This window comes from Pinus tabuliformis, chromosome 3_2 (assembly GCF_031772625.1).
Source record: "Pinus tabuliformis cultivar Carrire ecotype Pingquan chromosome 3_2, CPIR1, whole genome shotgun sequence".
Classification (NCBI taxonomy): domain Eukaryota; kingdom Viridiplantae; phylum Streptophyta; class Pinopsida; order Pinales; family Pinaceae; genus Pinus; species Pinus tabuliformis.
The window spans coordinates 752,452,717-752,474,308 of record NC_142302.1 but is presented as its reverse complement, the minus strand read 5'-3'; positions in this window follow the sequence as shown (position 1 = coordinate 752,474,308).

Genomic DNA, 21,592 nt, shown 5'->3' with positions numbered 1-21,592 from the left:
CCACTCCATTATAGTGAGAGAAACCCAATATCAACTTACCCCAGTTGTTTGGCTTAAATGCATCCCTTTTCAACTTTTATTTTACGTATGTTAGATTTATCCCATGATAAATGGGTGAAATTACATAATTTGGCAATTTCTAATAATTATTTTGCCAAAATTTTATAATTATGAGATAATAATTATTTCATAATTGAGATATTTGAGAAAAAGCTCATAATTGTGAAAAAGGTTTCTAGATTTTTCCATTCCCAAGGAGATCAACTTGACCCAATTGTATTTGAGTTGGCTAGGTGTCCATTATTGTATAATTTTCCTAACTTCTCAAGCCCTTAGGTGTCTAGATACATTCACTCGGAGGATAGGATGAGCCTATATAATCTCAACAAGAGGAAAGGGGTTAGGGGAGAGTATCCAAACTATAGAGCGAGAGCTCTACAGGAGAGGGGACCATACTAGAAGTTTGAGGAGAGGATCTTATTTATTAAAGGTATACATTTGATGCACTTTCATTTATATTTTTCATTAAAATCTATGTTCCCCTCATTACATGAATTTGTGTTCAGTATGTTATATGATTGTATCTATTGCTTTTGATCTGACAATCTTCCGAGGAAGATCAACTGTTGTCCTTGTTTTCTTGTGTTTGTGTGCAGAGATAGAGATCTGGTGCAAACATGTTGGATCTCTCGAGTGGAGTGTAAGACTCGCATCTAATTCAGAACCCTTCCCTGGCATGCGAGGATTACAGGTGTGATCTCTTATCTTTATAACATAGACCTTAACTTCTTGTTGTATGCATGGGCATCTATATTGGGGGTCATTATTAGTTTGTATTAGCCATTATATTTTTCTATCTGGTGATCTCAATCGAGAATTAGATCACAAAGAAATAGCTCCTTGCATAATTAAATGAAACAGTTGGTACAGAGGAAGGTACTTCGCAGGGTGTGGATACGAGTAGGAAGGATTTCGATGAAGAGAGAGAAGAAATAGGGCGAGGAAAGGAACATGAAGAACACCTTAGCGATGTAGAGTTATTAGAATATTCACCCTTTATGGTGAAAATGCGGCCAAGAAATAAGCAGAAGGTAGATAAGAATAAGGGAACAGTGTTGCTTGTCCTCAATGATGGGGATATCGATGAAATAGAAAAAAAGATCTAGGAGATCAACACTGAAACCAGGGATAAGATCAATGATCATTGTAAGACAATCTTGACTGAGGTACATTAAGGCATAGTGGAGATGAAGGCATTTCCACAGGCAATGAGGCAACCAGAGTAGGCAACCCAGTCATTGCACCTAGAACAAAGACTGGAAACAACCTACAAAGTTAGGATGTTACACATGCCATTTGGGGCACTAAAATTTGAAGCATTAGCAAATAGAGAGCAATTCAAATCATGGCATAGTATCTAGATGAATGTTGTTGCACTACTCCTCTAGATGTTGCATGAATTTCACCAAGGTGTCATCATAAATTGCATGAATGAGAGTAGCGTATTTCACTGTTAAAAAACAAACCGGAGTTAGAGAAAGAAATGATGCAAAAGGAATAGAAGCAATTGACCAAGGATAAGGAGGAAGCAAAGTAGCAATGAGAATAACTAGAGAAGGCCATTGTTAAGACTTGCCGCATAGTTTCAGACATGCAGTCCGTGAGGATGAAGCACCAGCGGAAAAGGTTGTGAATATCACCCTCACGATCAAGGACTCAAAGAATGCTATATCTAAGCTAATATTTGATTATGAAGTGAATATATCATAGCTAAAAATAAGGTTGTAGCCAAGTACCCACCAAAATTTTGGGAGCAGAGACAAAGGGACCTCAGCGCAGCATTGAAAGGCATATTTGATATGGTGGTAGATTGTAGAAATTTTCTTGACGATACGATGCAGATTTGGACCTCACTGTAAGAGGATCCAAACATCTTGAAGATTGAGGAGGAACTGTAGGCTAAGAAAAAGCGGTGAGATGAGATCCTGGCAATTGTGAAGACTTTACCAGTATTGTAGAGGCTTGCCAGCATTTCCGAAGGAAGCAACCTCGAGACTCAAATAGATGATCTTCAAAGGAAAGCACAGATCTTGCAGGAGAGGACTCAGCCGTGGCAGGAAGGAGCCCTGGAACTTTTCCAGGTAGTGGATGAAAGGTTGAAGGAATTGAAGAGAAGGGATGTGGAGTTACTGTAGAAGACTATTATCCCTACTATAAAAGATTTTCTGAAGGAATTGTGCCAGGAAGAAAAATTGATGGCAGAAACACTCCAGCATTAAAACGTAGTATACAATGAGATTGCAGCAAAGATCAAGGGTGTTGAAGATGAGTGACTCGGGACAAGTCACGAGTGAGTATCGGGGGCCTATTGGACATGGCCCAACTTGGTCCAAGTTATGGGTAAAAGACCTAGTGAAAGAAGGTCCAGTGGACCGCACGAAGCTAGCGAAGGTATATTCATTGTTTGGACTTTTAGGGCTTTGGGGATGGGATATATCCCTTATTTGGTGACGAGTATCGGGTATTAGTCCTTTTTTTGGACCCATGGTACGTGGACCATGGTTTTTGTAAAGATAAAATGCATTTAAGGATGTGTAATACCTTAGTGAAAGGAAATAATAATTTAACGAAATATCATAAGTGAAATGAATATTTTTATTCGCATATGTAGTCTGTATCTTTAGGGAAGGCTCCACAATTGAGTGTGCAGGGGCTTGGAAGAGTCTATAGTTGAATGCACATCCCACTAGCAGTTGGGTGTGTAGTTCGGAGATGTAGATGTACTTAAAGAATTATATTAATAAAGAAGAAGTTTTGGAGAAGAGGTATATATCTTTTTGTTTTCAGTCTTTATTAGTGTTTGTATCGTTATGTATGTTTTTCACGTAATTATATGAAGAACTATAGGATAAATTGTTATTTGTTAGAGTTTATGGGTTTAATGCGATAATGTTAAATTAATCATCTGAGCGAAGTTCTTATGCACGTGAAGTTTTACAATCAATATAGAGTACAAGTAAATACACGACGTCGATGCACAAATATCCCTTCGGTTGCAAAAGCCTGGTTCTACAACCTCCCATAATTGCTTTGGGTGAGACTGTAATCTACTTGTAGGTCGTTGCTGAAAGGGCCAGTAGTTGAGGGTTTTGTTGGTGCACAGAACACTTTGAACCTGGGTCAAGCCCCCTCAGGCCAACAGGGGATCACTTGTGATTAATTAATGGTTATGGAAATTGGCAAAGGCTTTGGAAAGGCAAAGTGGCATTATTTGTCATTTTATTTATGAAAATAATGGAAATTAGGAGAAAAGGAAGGTGAAAGGTCACAAGGCATGTGAGGAGGAAAATGAAGGAAAATAATGGAAAATTGAAAAAATTAGAGGCCTCCTAAATAAAAAGGCTTATGAGGATCATTTTATAGCTTTTTGTGAGTTCATACTTTTGTCAATTTTAGCTTAGATCTCTCTATTCTACTCTCTCTCTCTCTCATACTCTTGGACACTTAGAGTTTTCCTGGAGCACCCTTGGAGGAGTGTGGCACACTTGGGATTTTGGAGCAAGAAGGAAAAGGAAGAATAGGAAAGCACAAGAGGACACTGGGATCAGTAGCTACAATGGGTTTTTCTTGTAGGTACTGATTTGCATGTATGATCTCCTTACTAGTTTTGGCATGCATAGCATATGCATGTGGTTTATTGGTTATGATCTGTCATTGGCATGGAGGAATTCCTAGATTGACGGTGGATTTTCTTATCCTTGCAATTTCGTGGATAGCCATGGTGTTGTGGGTGTTTTTCCTTTCATTTTTTGGTTAGTTCTGATGTTCCTTATGGCTATGGGTTGAGTTACTAGTTCCTAGAAACCTTGGTTGGACAAATGCTCTGGAATCCCTGTAACAACTTGGGTTGAGTTACTACTCTTGGAAACCTTGGTTGGAAAAACGCTATTGAAGCCCTTGGTGGGTTGAGTTACTAGTCCTCTAAGCCCTAGTTAGACAAACACTCTAGAAGCCTGGCAGCAGTTGTGGGTTGAGTTGTTAGTCTTGGAAGCCCTGGTTGGAACAAAAGTTCTAGAGCCCTAGAAAGTTTGGGTAGAGACTATTTTGGTGATGGTTAGTGATGTCCAACAATGAGGTAGAATAATTGGTTGAGGTTTGAGATGGTTTTTCCTATGGAATTCCTATTTTGGTTTTTCTTGAGTTGTTTTATGAGATCCCACATTCATGCCTCGAATATGGCACGGGGTTGATTAGTTCAAAGAAATATTTGGTTCATCCAATATATGATTGGGTGGTATGTTGAAGTCACAAACCTGGTTGCATTTTGGACATGTTAATAAGAGCTTCTTTCCTCTTGTATGTGATGGGTAAATATACTTTCATATCTGGTTTTATGGCTTTTAAATCCTTGTTATTTATGTTGGTTATATGTTGGTTATGAGCATGTTTTATGAAATACTTGATGTATGGTTCCCATCATGTTTTGATTTGAAAATGAATAAATAATGAATATATGAACTAATAGATGATAATGTAACTATTGTGATAAGGCATCAATGCTTTCTTATGATTCTCATATAAGTATGAGACCCCTATGCTAAAATATGTTGTTATGACCTAGAGAATGTATATTTGTGACATGTTTGACGAAATGCCTATCATGGATAGTAGGGGTCCAGTCAATTAATTGATCAATTGTTTTCATTAGTACCTTTTTTCCGATGTTATTTATCATTTCTGAAAGTTTCATGAAGTTATGGGCAGTGTCCTAAGTCTTGGACCTAAAAAAGTGGCACAGAATCTAGGGTCATTGGCTTAGAACTAGCTGAAAAAGTCCACAGTCATTGACATGCCCTTATTGTGGGAATGATCGGAAGGCCTCATTCACATGTATGCCTTTTCATGGGAGTCGTTGGGGATCTAGGTCAGTTGTCTTAGGGGTTGATCACCTCGAAATCTTGGTTGGTTCTTGGAGATTTTCTAGTAGGTGTGGAAGGTAACAATGGTTTGGTTTGGTTAGTTCCACTTCCTTAACTGAACATGGGGATTTTAACTGAATCCTAGTATCCTCTCGTCACATGTTTACCCCAGCGGACCAGTTAACTTGGGTAAATGTAGGAGGATGGTGTTACAATACTCTGAAGCCTTCATTGCATGTTTGTCATTATTGAACCAGTTCCACATCAAAGTCATTATGTCTTGAATCATGATACCCACTTTGTTTCATTGATGGGGGATACATCAAGGCCATCATGTGATGGGTTTCCTCCTGTCGACATCAGCTCATTATCCAGGGATTTGACTTACAAACTCTTCCTTCTATACCTTGGGACTTGCATACATCAATGGCAAGTTTCCTTACTTTCAGCAAAAAGTTTTCATCATTGACCTTCAAATGATAGATTATGTGTGGTATTTGACTTCAACTTATTCATCACACCATATAGATTGTACTACGGTACCTTGAGATCCATTAACATCATCAATGGTTTTTCTCGCCTTTGTTAATGTCTTACATCATTGGTTGGTAATCATATGGTGTCAGCCATGTTCAAGTCTGACTCCTTTATTCACATGGTTAGACTCATATATTTGACAAATCGATTGAATGAAATAGAAGTCCTTGGATCTAATTATATCCATCTGTGTTGCGATTTTAGAATTAATGCGAGATTGCGAAGCATGATGGCTATGATCATACATACAATCATCCAATCATGGGTCCACACTTGATCATCATTGGACATGTCTTTTTTATCATTGTACATGTAATATTAGCTTGTGTGTTGAGTATGGGTATGCCTCCATCAGCAGAGATATCAAGATGAAAATCTATTGTAACAGATGATGATCTGACCTGTTGTTCTTAATTCAAACTTGTCACAAAGTAAATCACTTGAGTCATTAGCCACTTTTTTTTGACTTTGTGCTTTATGGGTAATATGTTATAGGCCATTTTGTCACATCTGGTCAAAAGGCCTACCAACTAGATCAATCAACATCCATGAACACCTTTTCATCATCCGTACACAAATCCCTAAGCATGACTCTCTCAAATCCCTGAGTTTATTTCCTTCACTGCTTCATTTCAGTGGTTTTAAGGCCTAGGGAACCTTGTCCCTTTAGGGACCTGTGTTGAGTGGCAAGCTGCCCAATTCTGCACCTACTCTGATCATAGCAAGTTTTCCCTTGTTAGAGGTGCGCTGATTTTAGAAATTTAGGACAAATAAAAAGAATCCTGAAGCTTCCTCTTCCAGAATCTTCTAGGAGTTGTTACAACCATTTACCTTGGATAAGAAATTATAATCCTATATTCACTACCTTCTAGTTTTCATCTCTTATCCCTTGATATTGTCCTCCCATCAAGAGTGGATCTCAGTCCTAGATTGGTAAATAGATAAAAATTCCTAAACTACCATCCTCTCTTATATATTTACTACCATCCACAAGCTAGAGGTTGGCTTTACGAGACTAATCATACCCTTATGTGGCTTCTTTGATCATAAGAGAGTTTTCATTCCCATGCATTAGGGTGGCTTTGAGGTGTACATTGTGGCAAGGAAGGACAAGTCAACCTGGGAGGATCTCTACAAGATCAACTTCCACTTTTGGTTGTAAACTCTCTCCCTTTCATATTAATACAAAGAGTATATTGTTTACCTACATGTGTTACGTTATACTTATTTACATGTGTTTCAATGTTTTGTTTATCCATTGAATAGAATGATTGTATAATGCTACATAAATGTTGTAGATCTTTGTCTTTTGTTGGTTGTTTGTGCAAGTTCCAATTATAGCGATTGGAGCTATAGTTGGAACTAACAAGCCAAGAGGAGAGAAGAGCTTGCAATGAATCACAAGTAAGCATCTTCTCCAATTATTCTGTGGAAAACTTTATAGTCTTTGATTTCTATTGTTCTAGACCAAGCCACTAGGTCTAGGAAAGATACTTCTGTCCGCAGTCATAAATTTTGTATAACAATATTAAATTTTTCATATTAATATCAAATTTCATAATTTAATTTAATAATAATAATAGTAATAATTTTTTAATATTAATATTACATTTAATAAGGTTTCTACATGACATGATAACAAAAATTATAATAAAATTTGGAATTTTAAAATGTGGTAAACATTTAAATTTTAGATCTTTATTGATTCAAAAATCTAAATTATGGGATTCATTTTTATTTTTTTTTATAAAGGCTCGATCAAGAGTTTACGAAAACCTTGATTGAGTTATTTGAATTTGAAATTTAAGCACTCGATCGAGCCTCAGAAGTCCTAAAATCCACAATTTCGACACCCCTTGTACAAAATTTCCTACAACACCATTTTGTACCCTAGCGGACTTGGGGAAAAAATTGTTCTTAGATGGCAGAGTTGATCATGTTAGATTCATGAAGGAATCCTCTATCCAATGGAATGTGAGTTTGACATTTTCAAATTCATATAATATTTTTCATCTATTTTTTTTTAAACAATGCTTACAAAAAATTTGAACAATTTCAAAGAGGTTGAATAAGAAATCAATATCATAAAATATACACAACCAAAAAAATTCAAAAAATACCACTATCTTCATTTATGAGTCTTGTTCAAAAGGGTACTATTGGATTTTAAATTTATTTAAATAGTTGAAAAAACCTTACATGAACACATGTGTCTGCAAAATGCAATTGAAATATTACTTCACTGACTTCAAAAAATAATAAAAAAATATAATTTTGCTTAAAAAAATAAATTTTTAGTATGAAAAATTTAGTTGTCTCAAAAATATCATTAGGACAATAACATAATTCTCCATAGTTTGTATTTTTACTCCAAACCAAAATTCACAGTGCTTAAATGATTTTGAGGGCTTCAATTTGATAAAAGATGAAATTATTTAAATTTCATTGCCACATTTGGCTCAAAAGTGTAACCAATATTCATGCATTCACACTGGTATCTTGATGAAAACATGACACTCATAGTATTAAGGATCCAAACCAAACTAACTAACTTATTCAAATAGAGCCTAGATGGATATTTAATGATATTGTTGCATTGCAGTGAAATAGATGGTATTCATTGTTTATGCATGGTAATGAATGTGATTGATGAATCATGATAAGAATGGTTTTGTTTCTTTCCATGTGATATTTGTTGAGATGATACCATATTCATGATGTAAATTTATGTTATTATATTGATATATGGTTTTATTTATGATTTTGATGTAATGTTATATCTTTGATAAAGTTATCTTAACATATTGAGAGTGGGGGGGGAAGAAGTGAACCAGTATTTTCAAATCATTAAATTTTTTAATTTCATATCCATATTTCTATGCGCGACTTTTCGGAACGGAACCCGCATAGGTACGCAACTGTTATTTAGACAACTAATGTACATCCAGTAAACTTACTTTTCAGATAATTCATTATCTATTTATCTTGAGCTAGTGTATCAGTACTTCATTAGGCATTAAATAAATAGTAACCATGTGTAGTAAGAACAAAATAAACCATCACACGTAAGAAACACATCAACAAACATGAACACTAGGATTTTTAGGGAGAAATCCAATGTGGAAAAAACCATCGTTGATGTCGTCTCTGCCTTCCTTTTATTATAAAGAAAGTTTCTTACAATCTTGTATTGGTGTGGACTCATACCAACACACAGGCACTCACATGCAGAAGGCTACAACCTTCTCTTGTTCTCTAGCACCCACTAGAAGGTAGCTCCAACCCCCTAATCTCGTTTACGGGCATCCATCGAAAGAGAGCTCCAACCCCCTTATCTAATTTACCAGCTACCACTAGAAGGAATCTTTGACTTCCTCATTGAAGGCTCCAACTCTCAACACCTCTGTGGACCATGTTTCATTAATTTTCATACTGGATCCACATGCTACAAAATGTCACAACTTGTAGGCCATGTTTCATCAAATTTTTAGACCAGACCCACTACCATCATTTAAGCCCAAAATCAAATATCAAAACTAAAATTCATCACTGCAACAAATCACTCAATCATCAACTGAAACAACCAATATTTGTCCCAATGAATCAACCAATCACTGAATCAAATGAAACCCAACTCAATCAACAATTCTAGGACAACTAGAATAGTTATATCACTATAACTAGATTACCAATATTGAACCCAAACACTACATCAACTCATTGAACCAATTGAAAAGCCTAATCAATTATATATCATAATATATATGCTACTTTTTTGTAGCAAACCTGTGTGTATACGTGACTTCCTTAAAGCGTACCCGCTTACAAATATCAAAACATAGAACCGTGAAACTGGACCATTGTCACTCTAAAATAAACACTGAAACATACACAAAGCCATTGCATCATTATGACATAATCACATAACCATCCTTGATCTTCAATTACAAATAGCTAATAGCTTCATCATTCTTCAATCAACCAATTCTCAATCAAAACATCATTATTAATCCCATATCGTCAAGCAAGACTTCATTGATAGACAACAAAAACACAATAAGACTGATTAAGGAATTTAGGCTTCTGTGATCCATAACATTGTTTAGATAATCTTCGGCAAAATCACATAAACCATCTTTTGTCGACGCGTTTCGAACCAACCAGTGTGGTTCATCGTCAGGATAACTTGTCCTGACGATGAACCACACTGGTTGGTTCGAAACGCGTCGACAAAAGATGGTTTATGTGATTTTGCCGAAGATTATCTAAACAAGACTGATTAAACTGATCACACATCTTTTTCAGCAAAACCCTAGTTTTTGTACGTGCTTTCCTCAAAACAATTCTGCGTGTATATGCACTTTTCAGGAAAAAAAATAGCATATAGATCTGAATATATACGCGACTTACGAGTGTTAAACTTGTGTGTGTATGCATCTTTCAGGTTACCAAACCCACATACAGATCTACAATTACTTGCACAAACCTTCGCTACATCACATAACTTCACACATAACCATATCTCAACATACACAGAGAAATCACAGGCCAAGACACTATCATTACTAATCAAATCAACCCATAATCAACATTGTCATTTCATATCTATCAAATTTGATCCATTATCAAATTCCTGGGTGCATACTTAATTTTAGATCAAACAAATCAATAATATCCCATTACATGCACACATGCTTCAAATCTAACTATTCATGAAATATTCATCACTTGCACCACTCTACCACTTTGATCTTCTCCTTATATAGCTTAACCCTTATCCAATACTACAGGTCAAAACCATACTAGGTTCGATGGCATTCCTAGGCAGGATCAAATATCTATTGTTGGGCTCAATACCATAGCTTAATACCATGGCAAAGACCCTTGGTATTTAGAATACCATGGTGCAGAAACTGTATGCATCTTTCCTTCTTCATACCACCGTCTGTATGCAACTTTTCTTTACAGAACCTGTGTATACTTCTTGAAATTTCAACTTTATCAATCCTCTATCTATGAATGTATATGCCTTTGACAAAGCTATCCGTCACATATAGACACATCTTGTTGACATCTTCATCAAGTAGGTTGCCATCAAAAGACAACTCGTCAAGTAGGTTTCCATCAAGAACAACACATCAGTCATAATGCCAACGATATCCCCCTCTGGACTTGATGGAAACCACATTGATGTTTGGTCACCACAACCTGTAGATACTTGTAAGACACATCAAGCTAATCACTAAGCTTTTCAAACACCGAGTTACTCTCGCCCTTTGACATCAAGGGAAAAGGGTTGACCAATGCTTGAATGAATGCTTCTCTTTGTTTGTTTATATGATCACTGCAAATCTGATCTGAATTAATGTGAATACCGAATAATGACCATGCTCCCCCTGATCATATGCAGGAATTTCTGAATGATGTAAAATAAAATACATGGATCTATATGAATTTTCCTATCACTAAGGACTCAAGTTTACATCAATCACCCAATCAAAGTGGGTTTACATATTTGACTTCATTATTACATCAACCACCCAATCACAGTGGGGTTACAAATTACATCATATGCCCAAAAAGTCTTGACCACAATAGTCCATACATGATTGAATTTTACAATGATTACATCATAGTTATTTACATGACCTTTACATCAAATGACATATAAAAATTACCAAAGACCTCTATAGTGGGGTAACAAGACCAAGAAAGTCTACAACAACCATCATATACTATGTAGGATATGTACTATTGTCGCTCACTGCATTGTGGGTTTCAATTGGTTAAATTTTCCCAAGAGTAGTGAATTTTTAAGTCACCTTCCTGGGCCACATAAGATCTCAAAGCTAAATTAGACCCTCCCCATTGCATAGTTCCCGAAAAGAGCATTCCAATGGTATATGGAAGTCTAAAAATGGACTTCTGGATCATAAGATATGGCCTATTGAAGTTACCCTTGGAAAGCCCGGAGAACAAAAAAATGACCAAGTGTAAAGGCAAATCGCATATCGGTGACCTGGGAGCTTATCGCAATTGCAAATAGGCTATCGGGGTGATCGGCAAGGCTCTAACGTATAAACCTTGTGGTGAGTGATTCAGCAACATAGTGTAACATCGTCAAGGGAGGCCAAAAAGGGTTAACAAAGGAAATGCATGGAAAAACCAAGGTCGGGTGGCCCCCTTCTCTCTCCTCCGCGTAGTAGAATATGGTAAATCCTGCATTCCCACATTCCTGTAGTCCCGCATCTCATATTCTCACATTCCCACATCTCGTGATCCCACAGTCTCGTGAGATCGCAGTCCCAAAATCTCGTATTCCCGCATCCCTTGATCCCGCATCTTGCGATCCCGCAAGATCACAGTCCCACAGTCCCGAAATACCGCGATCCCGCAACATCATAGTAAATCCCGTAATATCGACAATCGATGGAGTAAATGGGATACCACTTTAAAAGCCTTGTGATCTTGTCGATTTGTGATACAGTGTTAAATTGTCGGGGAGGGGGTGATTCTATTTAACAAAGGAATTCGTGAAAAAACCAAGTCCAGGCAAGCCATTTTCTCTCTCCTCCAAGGGACCTTGTGGCGCAATATGATTGGTCCTTATGATTGACATGGCAGATGACGTCACCAATGATGTGGTAGTATGAAGGACATGTTGCATTCAAATTTGGCATTTTCAGGGGTCCTATAAGGGCATTTCCGAGTGACATGTGTCACCACTCATAGGGTGACACGTGGCAATGATGACATCACCCCCTACATATCAACAATTGGCAATCACACATAGCAAAGACTTTCTTCTGCCAAAGTTACTTCCAGACTTGTGCTTGCAATAAGCGAGGATCCTCCCAGCGATACATTATGTGATCTAGCCTATAAATCTCCCACATCCAGGATAGTCGGCCAGCCCTAAAAAAGAAGGTAAAAGGTACCCCCTCTCCAGGGTTACGTTTTTGATATCTTTGGTGGGCCCGATCCTGTAGATTGGTGATCGCAAGGGTAAAGGGGAACACCACAGTAAAAGCACTGCAAATCGCCAAGATGCGATATTCTTTGCAACAAATGAAAAAGGCCCTGGACAGGAGCTTGAAGGCCTTAGTGCCCAAGGACTCAGCACTTGGTCGCAACCCCTAGTCATATGAAGTAAATAGCGGAAAGGGGTTAAACCAAAGGGGGGCTAAGGTGCATCTATGCTCATGATTCCATAATTTTTTTTAAAAATGAAAAGTACTGCTACCATAAAGCCTCAAAGCATGACACAGAGCTTTTAAAGGAGGATGGGTCAGCAGCTGGGGTATTGAAGGAAGTATGGCATAGCATTGAAGCCAGTATGGGCAGATTCATAAATACTTAATGGCTTGGCATGGAGCTCCACTCCAATACATAGCAAAGGACTACTGAGACAGGCACTTACAGTCGACCCAATCCCTACTCCAAAGAATGAACCATTCACACAATAAAAGAAGAAGCGACAGAGAACCAACTGAACATCTAGAAGGATGCACGATGATAGAGACTTCGCCTGGCTAGAGTTTTTCACAGGAACAGTAGAGGGACACCTCCTCCATCATCTTTCCATTTTCTTTCTCTTTCTCATTATTCTCCAGTTTCATTATTTCCAAGAAGGGATCGAATACCAATTGTAATCGTTTTGGGCAACAACATCGTACATAGGTCGAGCCAACTAGTCTAGTAGGATAGGTGGAGCTTTGGATAAGACATTTTTGTAACTGTAACCCAAGCCCCCCCTCTTCTTATAAATAGGGTGAAGAAACACTTATGAGAGGTTCCATAATTTGTCACATAAGCTGTCTGAATTCTGAGATGCCATTTTGGTTCTATTTTCTTATTCATGGTGGACTTAACAGATGTGGTGTTGGATGTTATGGAGTGGTATGTTGGACTCATATTGGATGAATGAAAGTCTCTGGTGATTCCAAGCATGATTGATGTGCAGTATGTTTTCCCTTTTGTAACCTCATTTCATATGTTGTTTTTTTCCTTCTCTGAAATAGTGTAATGAGATTGTTGGTTTCTCCCTGATCCATGGATTTACCCTAGTTGCTAAATATAGAATATTGAATTTGCATATTACATATTTACTTGTGTTATTCAATAGCCTACATTACCTGTAGCAACTACAAATTTACTTGTGTTATTGGATTAACCTGAAGTACTGGTATGAGCACAACCTTTCTCACATTGTTCGGTGATAGAGGTACCCATGTTATAGGCATGAAACATCAATAAGTACTCTATTGTTTATATCATTCCACCTCCTCCCTCTTCCATATTTCTATTGGAAAATCTTTGCTTAGGATTTTGTGTTGTTTACAGCCCTATACATCAAATTCCATTTTTCTGTTGGAACATTGCTACTTAGGATTCTGTTTGTTAAAACCCTATGCATCTATTTCCCTCCTTCCTTTCCTCCTCTCCACCATTTCTACAACTTCAGTTTTAAGTGGTCTCATTGTTGTGTATCAGCCACCAGACGAAGTCATTTCTCTTTGAGATTTCCCAATATACCCCCCGCATTTGGATTCATATATTAGCTTGAATCTACCTTAATAAAGGCCTATTGAACCAAGCCCCTCTTATTTTCATTACATGACAATTGGAGTGCTAAAAACCCCTCGCAGATTATCTCTTAAGCACTCCTCTCTTTAAGATTTCCTAGGCACTAGTCTACAATCAACCTGAGGCTGTTGTAGAGCTATAAAAAGGGTCTCTTTCACCTCTAATTACCTCACATTGATATGTCAAACCGGGAGCGTTTGGTTATTTCAAAGAATGACTCAATCTGAGGCTATTTGTCAGAGTAATGCTAGTAGTACAGCGTTCTGCAAAAATATAAGAGTAAATGGATGCTTGTCTATGACTAAGTTACTTCAAATGACTAAATCACACACTCTTAAAGCTAGGCAACTTTATCAGTCAAGGGTTCGACAGCAATAGCCCATCCCTTTGGAAATTGATGGAAAGGAAATTAGAGCATGGACCACGGGTCTGGGAGCGAGGCAGTAAATTCCGAGGCTCACTACAGCCACAGATCGTCTCTCACACCAAAATAACAAATGCAAGTAAATGAAACAACAGGTAAAAATGGAACGAAAAATAAGAAATTGAACAGAAAATCTAGAATGGAACAACAACACTTAAAATGTAACTGCAATTCTGAAATGGAACAACAATCAAATAACTAAACCTCGTGAGCAGTAATCAAGCTTTATCCTATGCACTCACTGTAATCAAAACTCCAATCTTTCATTCTCCAAGCAAATTAAGCAACACGCACTAATGGAACATCACTAATTACTAATAGGTTATGGAACATCATTTGGAAATCATACACACACAACACCCTTGAAAAGTAATCTGATTTAGCACCAATCATCAACAGGAATTACAACTATGTTTCAAAATGGAACAACATTAATCCTGAATCATAAAGAACACATCTTTCAGATAAATTCCACAACACGAATACACAACATAAGAGCTTCGTAACAAAATAATAACAATGTTCAATTAAGTCTAATAATATTCAATCAACTCTGAAGGTATTGGTGATGTAATGCAGAGTCAATATAACATTTATAAAAACCTTAATGAACGAATCTTAACAAAGCATATGATGTAACTTATAAAGCATATCAGATTACCAACTAATGACGATAAGCAAACCATGCAGAAATCAAATCGTAGAGATACAGAAGCAAGTGTCCTCTGGGGTCGGGCCCTTAGCCTCAAGGGTACACCGCTTTAAGTTAATCCAGTCGCAGAGATAAGATAATCACCAAGTTTATATTAATGCATAAAACAGAAAGTACAATGAGCCAAGTTCAACGAGACTCGATGATCAAAGTTCAATCTTTAACGGAAAGTTACATAAAAGCATAATCCTCAAAGCTAATAGTGTCATCCCTTTATATAAGGGTGACGGCGGAGATGTCTAAGCAATAAGATAAATAAAGCAGCGATCCCTCAGGATTGAAGATCCTAAGGGATTCGCCAAACTATTAATCCTTAATCACTTCTTTTGTCCTTCGCCGAGCTGGTGCCTTCTCCTCCTTTTCCGGACCGGTTTGCTTCAACCTGCTTAGCCTCGTTTGCACTCGGTCCTTCGTCAAGGGGACAACAGTTACCCTGTTCTTGTCTTTTTCTTTGGAACAACAGCTCCTCGCTTTTACCCTTTCCTGCACAGGAGAATGACAACTATCAGCGGTTAAGTCTTGCATACTAATTCCACATATTTTGTCATAATTCTTTATTGTTTTCCACATTCATGATGTAAAAGATTCACAAGTCCCACTGAAAAGCCATTAAAATAATCATTAAAAACATACCTTTTTAGTACTCCACAGTTGTCTTTAGGAGGCTTTCTATCTCCCTTGCAAGACTTGTGCTACTAATGCGATTTGGAGCTATGACATCTTTCTGGCGCCATTTTCGGGGAACGTATTAGAATATTTTTCCCTGGGTATGACAAAATTTTACATTTCCTCTGTTAGGTGAGCAAGGGATGTGCGGGTTGAAGATCTCTTGCCTTGGAGACTCCATTGTTCCAAGTTTATAGTAAACATCCTGGCAACTCCACTATCCATATCTTTGTTTGATCATCCTGGCTTTCAAGCAGCCCCATACCTACTCTGATGCTACAGTAGCCGAAGAATTTCCCTACTTTTGAAACTGAAATCACTCATATAGGGAGGTTTTCGAGATTGCCCTTCCTGCATTTCTGGCCAACCAATTTTCCCCAATGGATTTCTCTTATGTTGTTGGTTATCCCAATCACGTCCCTGTATTTCATGACCTGACCAGCACCTCAAAGACTTTCATGAATGCATGGACAAACAAGGTATTCTTCTTGAATATGTACAAATGAAGTTGCTCAAATTGTCTTTAGATGAGGATGCTAAAGTCTGGTACAAAACAATACCTCATGGTAGCATATCTTCCCTAAGAAGTTTTCATACTGCATTCAATCACTATTACAAAGGATTATATCCACCGAATTCTCTCTTTGAATATTTTTGTAGATACTTTAATGACAAAGACATTCCCAAGGTTGATGAATTTTCCAAAGATGTTTGTGGATTTCCACTCCAAGAAAACATCTACTCGCATCAAGAAGCATCACCCACTAACCGAGAAAGTGAAGAAGGAAACATCATTGAGCTACCAACAAACCCTCACGGGTTTGATTCAGCAAAATGAGATGTTTCCCCTTCTTATGATGAATACGAATCTGGTGAAGAGTCAAGTGATGCAGAGAGACAATGCTTCCATTCAAGGGAATCTGAGAAATCAGAGGAAGCCCATCAGGAATTCAGCGAAGAGCCTCCTATTTGAGGTGCTCATATTTCGCCTAGAGAACTGCAAGACCCTCCTCCAAAGCATGATTCATATTATTCATAGGAGGAAGAGATGGTCACTGGCGTTAAAAATGGGCCATTTACCAGCAAGTGGGAGAAGGCTCCTAAGTCGAAGGACTAAGCAACATTTGTGATTACTTATTTCAGAAAGGTCCCTACTGGGAAGTCTCAGTAGGCCCTCCCATCTCTGACTCTTGCAGCTCAGAAACTAAATATTCTAATGCAAATTTCCAAGAAGGTTGGCCCGTCAACAAATGGGCAACGAATTATTAGGAACAAGCTTTTCTAAAAAATTCTAAAGTTGTGGAGCTGAAAAGTGTTTGTGGTTGCCCTCGCCAAGAGGATATTGGTCAGCAGACTTCTCATGAAAATGAGGCAACTACAAATTTTCCTTGTGAATTCCATGAACCTGTGGCTAAGTACATGATCATATTTTTAATCTAGCAGTAGAGGTTGTTTCAGCAGCATGTATCACGTTCCTTGTTTGAAGATTTTTCATGTGCATGTCGGCTTTAAATTTTAAATTTCAGCAGCATGAAGGCATAAGGCCTAGTACTTTAATGCTAGCCTACCTCCACTGGAGGGGTGAACTCACTTAGGTGAATTGAGCCCTATGTATAAGTAGGACTGTATATAAATAAGCTCACTAATTGATCATTTAATTTATAGTTGTTAGAATTTTTATTTCTGCATTTCAGTTTGAGGAGAAAGTGACTCCCTACAAACAAAGGTTCATGGCGATGTTATTTAAGTTCATATATTTCTAACTCCATGCCCAATGGAAGGAAAGCTACTAGTTTTTAGGTTCTCATCACCTTTCCAGCAAGGCACTGTCTCCAGTTGGAGCCAATGTTGTCGCTCACTACATTGTGGGTTTCAGTTGGTCAAAGTTTCCTAAGAGTAATGAAGTTTTAAGTCACCTTCCCAGGCCATATAATATCTTAGAGCTAAATTGGACCCTCTCCATTGCATAGTGCTCAAAAAGAGCTTTCCAACGGTATATGGAAGTCCGAAAATGGACTTCTGGATCATAAGATATGGCCTATTGAAGTTACCCTTGGAAAGCCTGGAGAACAAAGAAAATGACCAAGTATAAAGGAAAATCGCATATCAGGGACCCGGGAGCTTATCGCAATCACAAATCGACCATCGGTGTGATTGGCAAGATTCTAACTTATAAACCTCATGGTGTGCGATTCGGTGATATAGTGTAACATCGTCGAGGGAGGCCGAAAAGTATTAACAAAGAAAATCATGGAAAAACCAAGTCCAAGCCACCCCCTTCTCTCTCCTCCATGTGGCAGAATATGGTAAATCCCACATTCTCACAGTCCTGCATCTCATAGTCCCACATCCTGCAGTCCTGCATCTCACATTCCTGCATCCCGTGATCCCGTATCTCACAGTCCTACAATCCCGCATCCCACAGTCCCGTGAGATTGCAGTCCCACAATCCCACAATCCCACGATCCCGCAACATCATAGTAAATCTTGTAATATCGACAATCCATAGAGTAAAGGGGATACCACTTTAAAAACCTTGTGATCTTGTCAATTTGTGATACATTGTTAAATCGTCGGGGAGGGGCCAATCCTATTTAACAAAGGAATTCACGAAAAAACCAAGTTCAGCCAAGCCATTTTCTCTCTCCTCCAAGGGTCCATGTGGTGCAATATGACTGGTCCTTATGGCTGACATGGTAGCTAACATCACCAATGACATGGTAGTATGGAGGATATGTGGCATTCAAATTCGACATTTTCAGGTGTCCCATAGGGGAATTTCCAAGTGACACGTGTCACCACTTACAGGTTGACACGTGGTAGTGATGATGTCACCCTCACAGATTCGCAATCGACGATCGCACACAACAAATTATTTCTTTCGCCAAAGTCCCTTCGAGGCCTACGATATAAGCAGGGATCCTCCTGGATGCGATACATTATGTGATCTGGCCTATAAAGCTCCTGCATCCAAGACAGTCAGCCAATGCTAAGAAGGAAGATAAAAGGTCCCTATTTTGGGAATTTTTAGTGTCTGCGGATAAACACTTAAACCCCTAGACAAGTAGCTAAGTCTAGAACAACAATAAAAAGCATTCCTTACTTTATTCTATAACCAATAGATTAAATAGGACAGTAACGAAGCCTGCCTGAAGCTTTTGCTTACTCCTTATCTCCCTTGACCAATTTTGTCGCTCCTTTCCGTACTTAATCCGCTTGAAAAGTACCTGCACAGAGACAGAAGACAAAAACCAATCAAAGCATATGATAATGATCTATTGATTAAATATAGAATGGAATCAAGTACATAATACACATATGAATGCATCAATGAATAATACAAACATATGGAAAAAGCTTTGAACACTTTATTAGTAAAAGGAAGAGTTACAACCCAATTTGCTTGATTCAGTGTCACTCCTCCAGTTCAATCCCATCCTCTCCTCATAACAAGCAATACATTTTTACATCATTACAATACTTGAAACTAACTCAAGTCTCATACTAACAGCATCTCCCTATAATTCAATGATTTCTAGCCCCAGATCACTTAGATGAGTGGTCTTTTTATAGGTGAATGAAGTAAGTTATGCCATAAATGGTGATAATGAATGCCCTCCCAAACTTAGAATTTAGTTCCATGGAGGAAGGGATAAAGTCATTGATGTTCCTTAACTCCCTCCCTCATCTAATTTCAAGCCCAAAGGAGTGGATAGCCTTAGGAAACTTCTAGAGGCATCCTATGGATAAGAATATTCCAAACCCCAATGCATATTTTGCTCAAATTCGCCCAATGCACCTTGGTAGTGTACTGGGCTGCACTGCAGTGCACCCTGGTAGTGTACTAGGCTGCACTGCAGCGCACCCTAGTAGTGTATCTACCTGCGCTAATCCTCTTAGAGACAATTTTTGGATGATTTCAGTCATAGAACTTCTTGGGAAGCTAGGCATTCTGATGGTTGACTTCTTTAGGGCATGTAACAACTGAATTAGGGTTTGATGGGCCCTAAAGCACTGATCTATAAGATGGGAGTGATGTGCCCAAATGGATCTGTAATAGTTGCCCCCTAAAGCATGAAGTCGAAAATATGTATGTCAAGTGAAATGCTTTACTATGTGGAGAGGAGGTTTTGAAGTGGAAGGTGACCTGCATCAATTACAATACATATATCATGATAATTTGATTTTTTCTCATGAACTTGCTGAGGGAAGGCATACCCATGCTTAGCTTATAAAATTTCATTACATGTACAATTATAGTAGTCTACAGATATAGACCCATGAATGGATGACCATGAATGTAAGGCCATTGTACATTTGATTTAGTACTCCTGAAAATATTGCAGCCTGGATGGATGAAACTAGATCCAAGGTCTTAATTCTCATTCAATCTTTCACTCAAGTACAAGCCTAACCATCTAAATAGATGATCTGAAGTCAAACATGGGAAGACGTCATCTGATTACCAGCCAATGATGTAAGCTGTTAACAAACGCGAGAGGAATCACCGATAATGATGATGACCCTCAAGGTACTATAGTACATTTTGCATGGTGTGAATAAATGATTTGATATCGAACACCATACAAAGTCTTTCGGTCAAAGGCCAGTGATGTCAACCTATCGCAGGAAGCGAGAAACCTTCCATTGATGTATGCAAACCTCAAGGTACTGAAGGGGTGTTTCTAATTCAACTTCTTGGATAATGTGCTGATGTCGACAAGAAGCGACTCGTCGCAGGAGGGCCTTGATGTATCCCACATCAATGACACGAAACGAGGTAAATGATTTTGGAGATGAAAATCGACTGACGACAGAAGGTTCATGAATGGCAGTCATGAAAATGAAGGTTTACGGTATTGCAAAGGATGAAGTTTGAACTGAATGACTTCTCTTGAACATGTTGGCGACACTAAAATGAATTGGTAGCATTGACCCAAAACAAAGTAATGGATGGTATGATAGACCAACGATGTGATAACCATCAAGCTGAATGACCCAACCCACATAGTCACGGTGATGAGGTGAAAGTGTCATGTTCAAGAGTGACTTGCTACCATAAAGTGTTTTCCCCTTTTTCCAATTTTCCGTAGTCATTGCTGACCAGTACCTCTTTTATTTTATCAAGCTTGAGGAGGATAACATATGCTTGTTGTATAATTTCACCCTTTGGGTGAATCCATCGCTATTTTATGCTTTAACGAGTCTAGCGAAGGTGAAACTCGGTCTTGTCTAGATGGACAAGTTTGTTGCTATTTGAGGTTTTTAACGAGTTTAACGACAAGGATAACTCAATCCTTTTCATGTTTAGAGAGTTTGAAAAGGGATGAATAGGAAACTCCAAAAGTTATTTTTCGTAGATTAATCTCTCAAGTCTTAAAAAGCGTAGAATAATGCAAGAGAGATATCATTTCCAATCCGTTAACGAGCTAGAAAGGACAAGCACTCGATAATCTCTTCATGTATAGAGAGTCTAAAAAGAGTTTAAAGAGGACTCCATTTTGAGGAAAGAGTGGTGTCTAAGATAGCAACTAGTTCTGGTGATGTTGAAACTTCTCAAAACATGTTGATTGATGTGAAGAGGATAGCTAATAAGACCACTCATTGCAACTGTTCCTCAAAAAAGTTAAAACAACCAAGTGAAAGCGTATGATCGGCCAAAGAGATGGTGGCAATGGATGAAAACAATCAAGGTTCAACTGACTAAAGAGGCTAATAAAATGGTAATCATGAGGGTTACAAATGGAA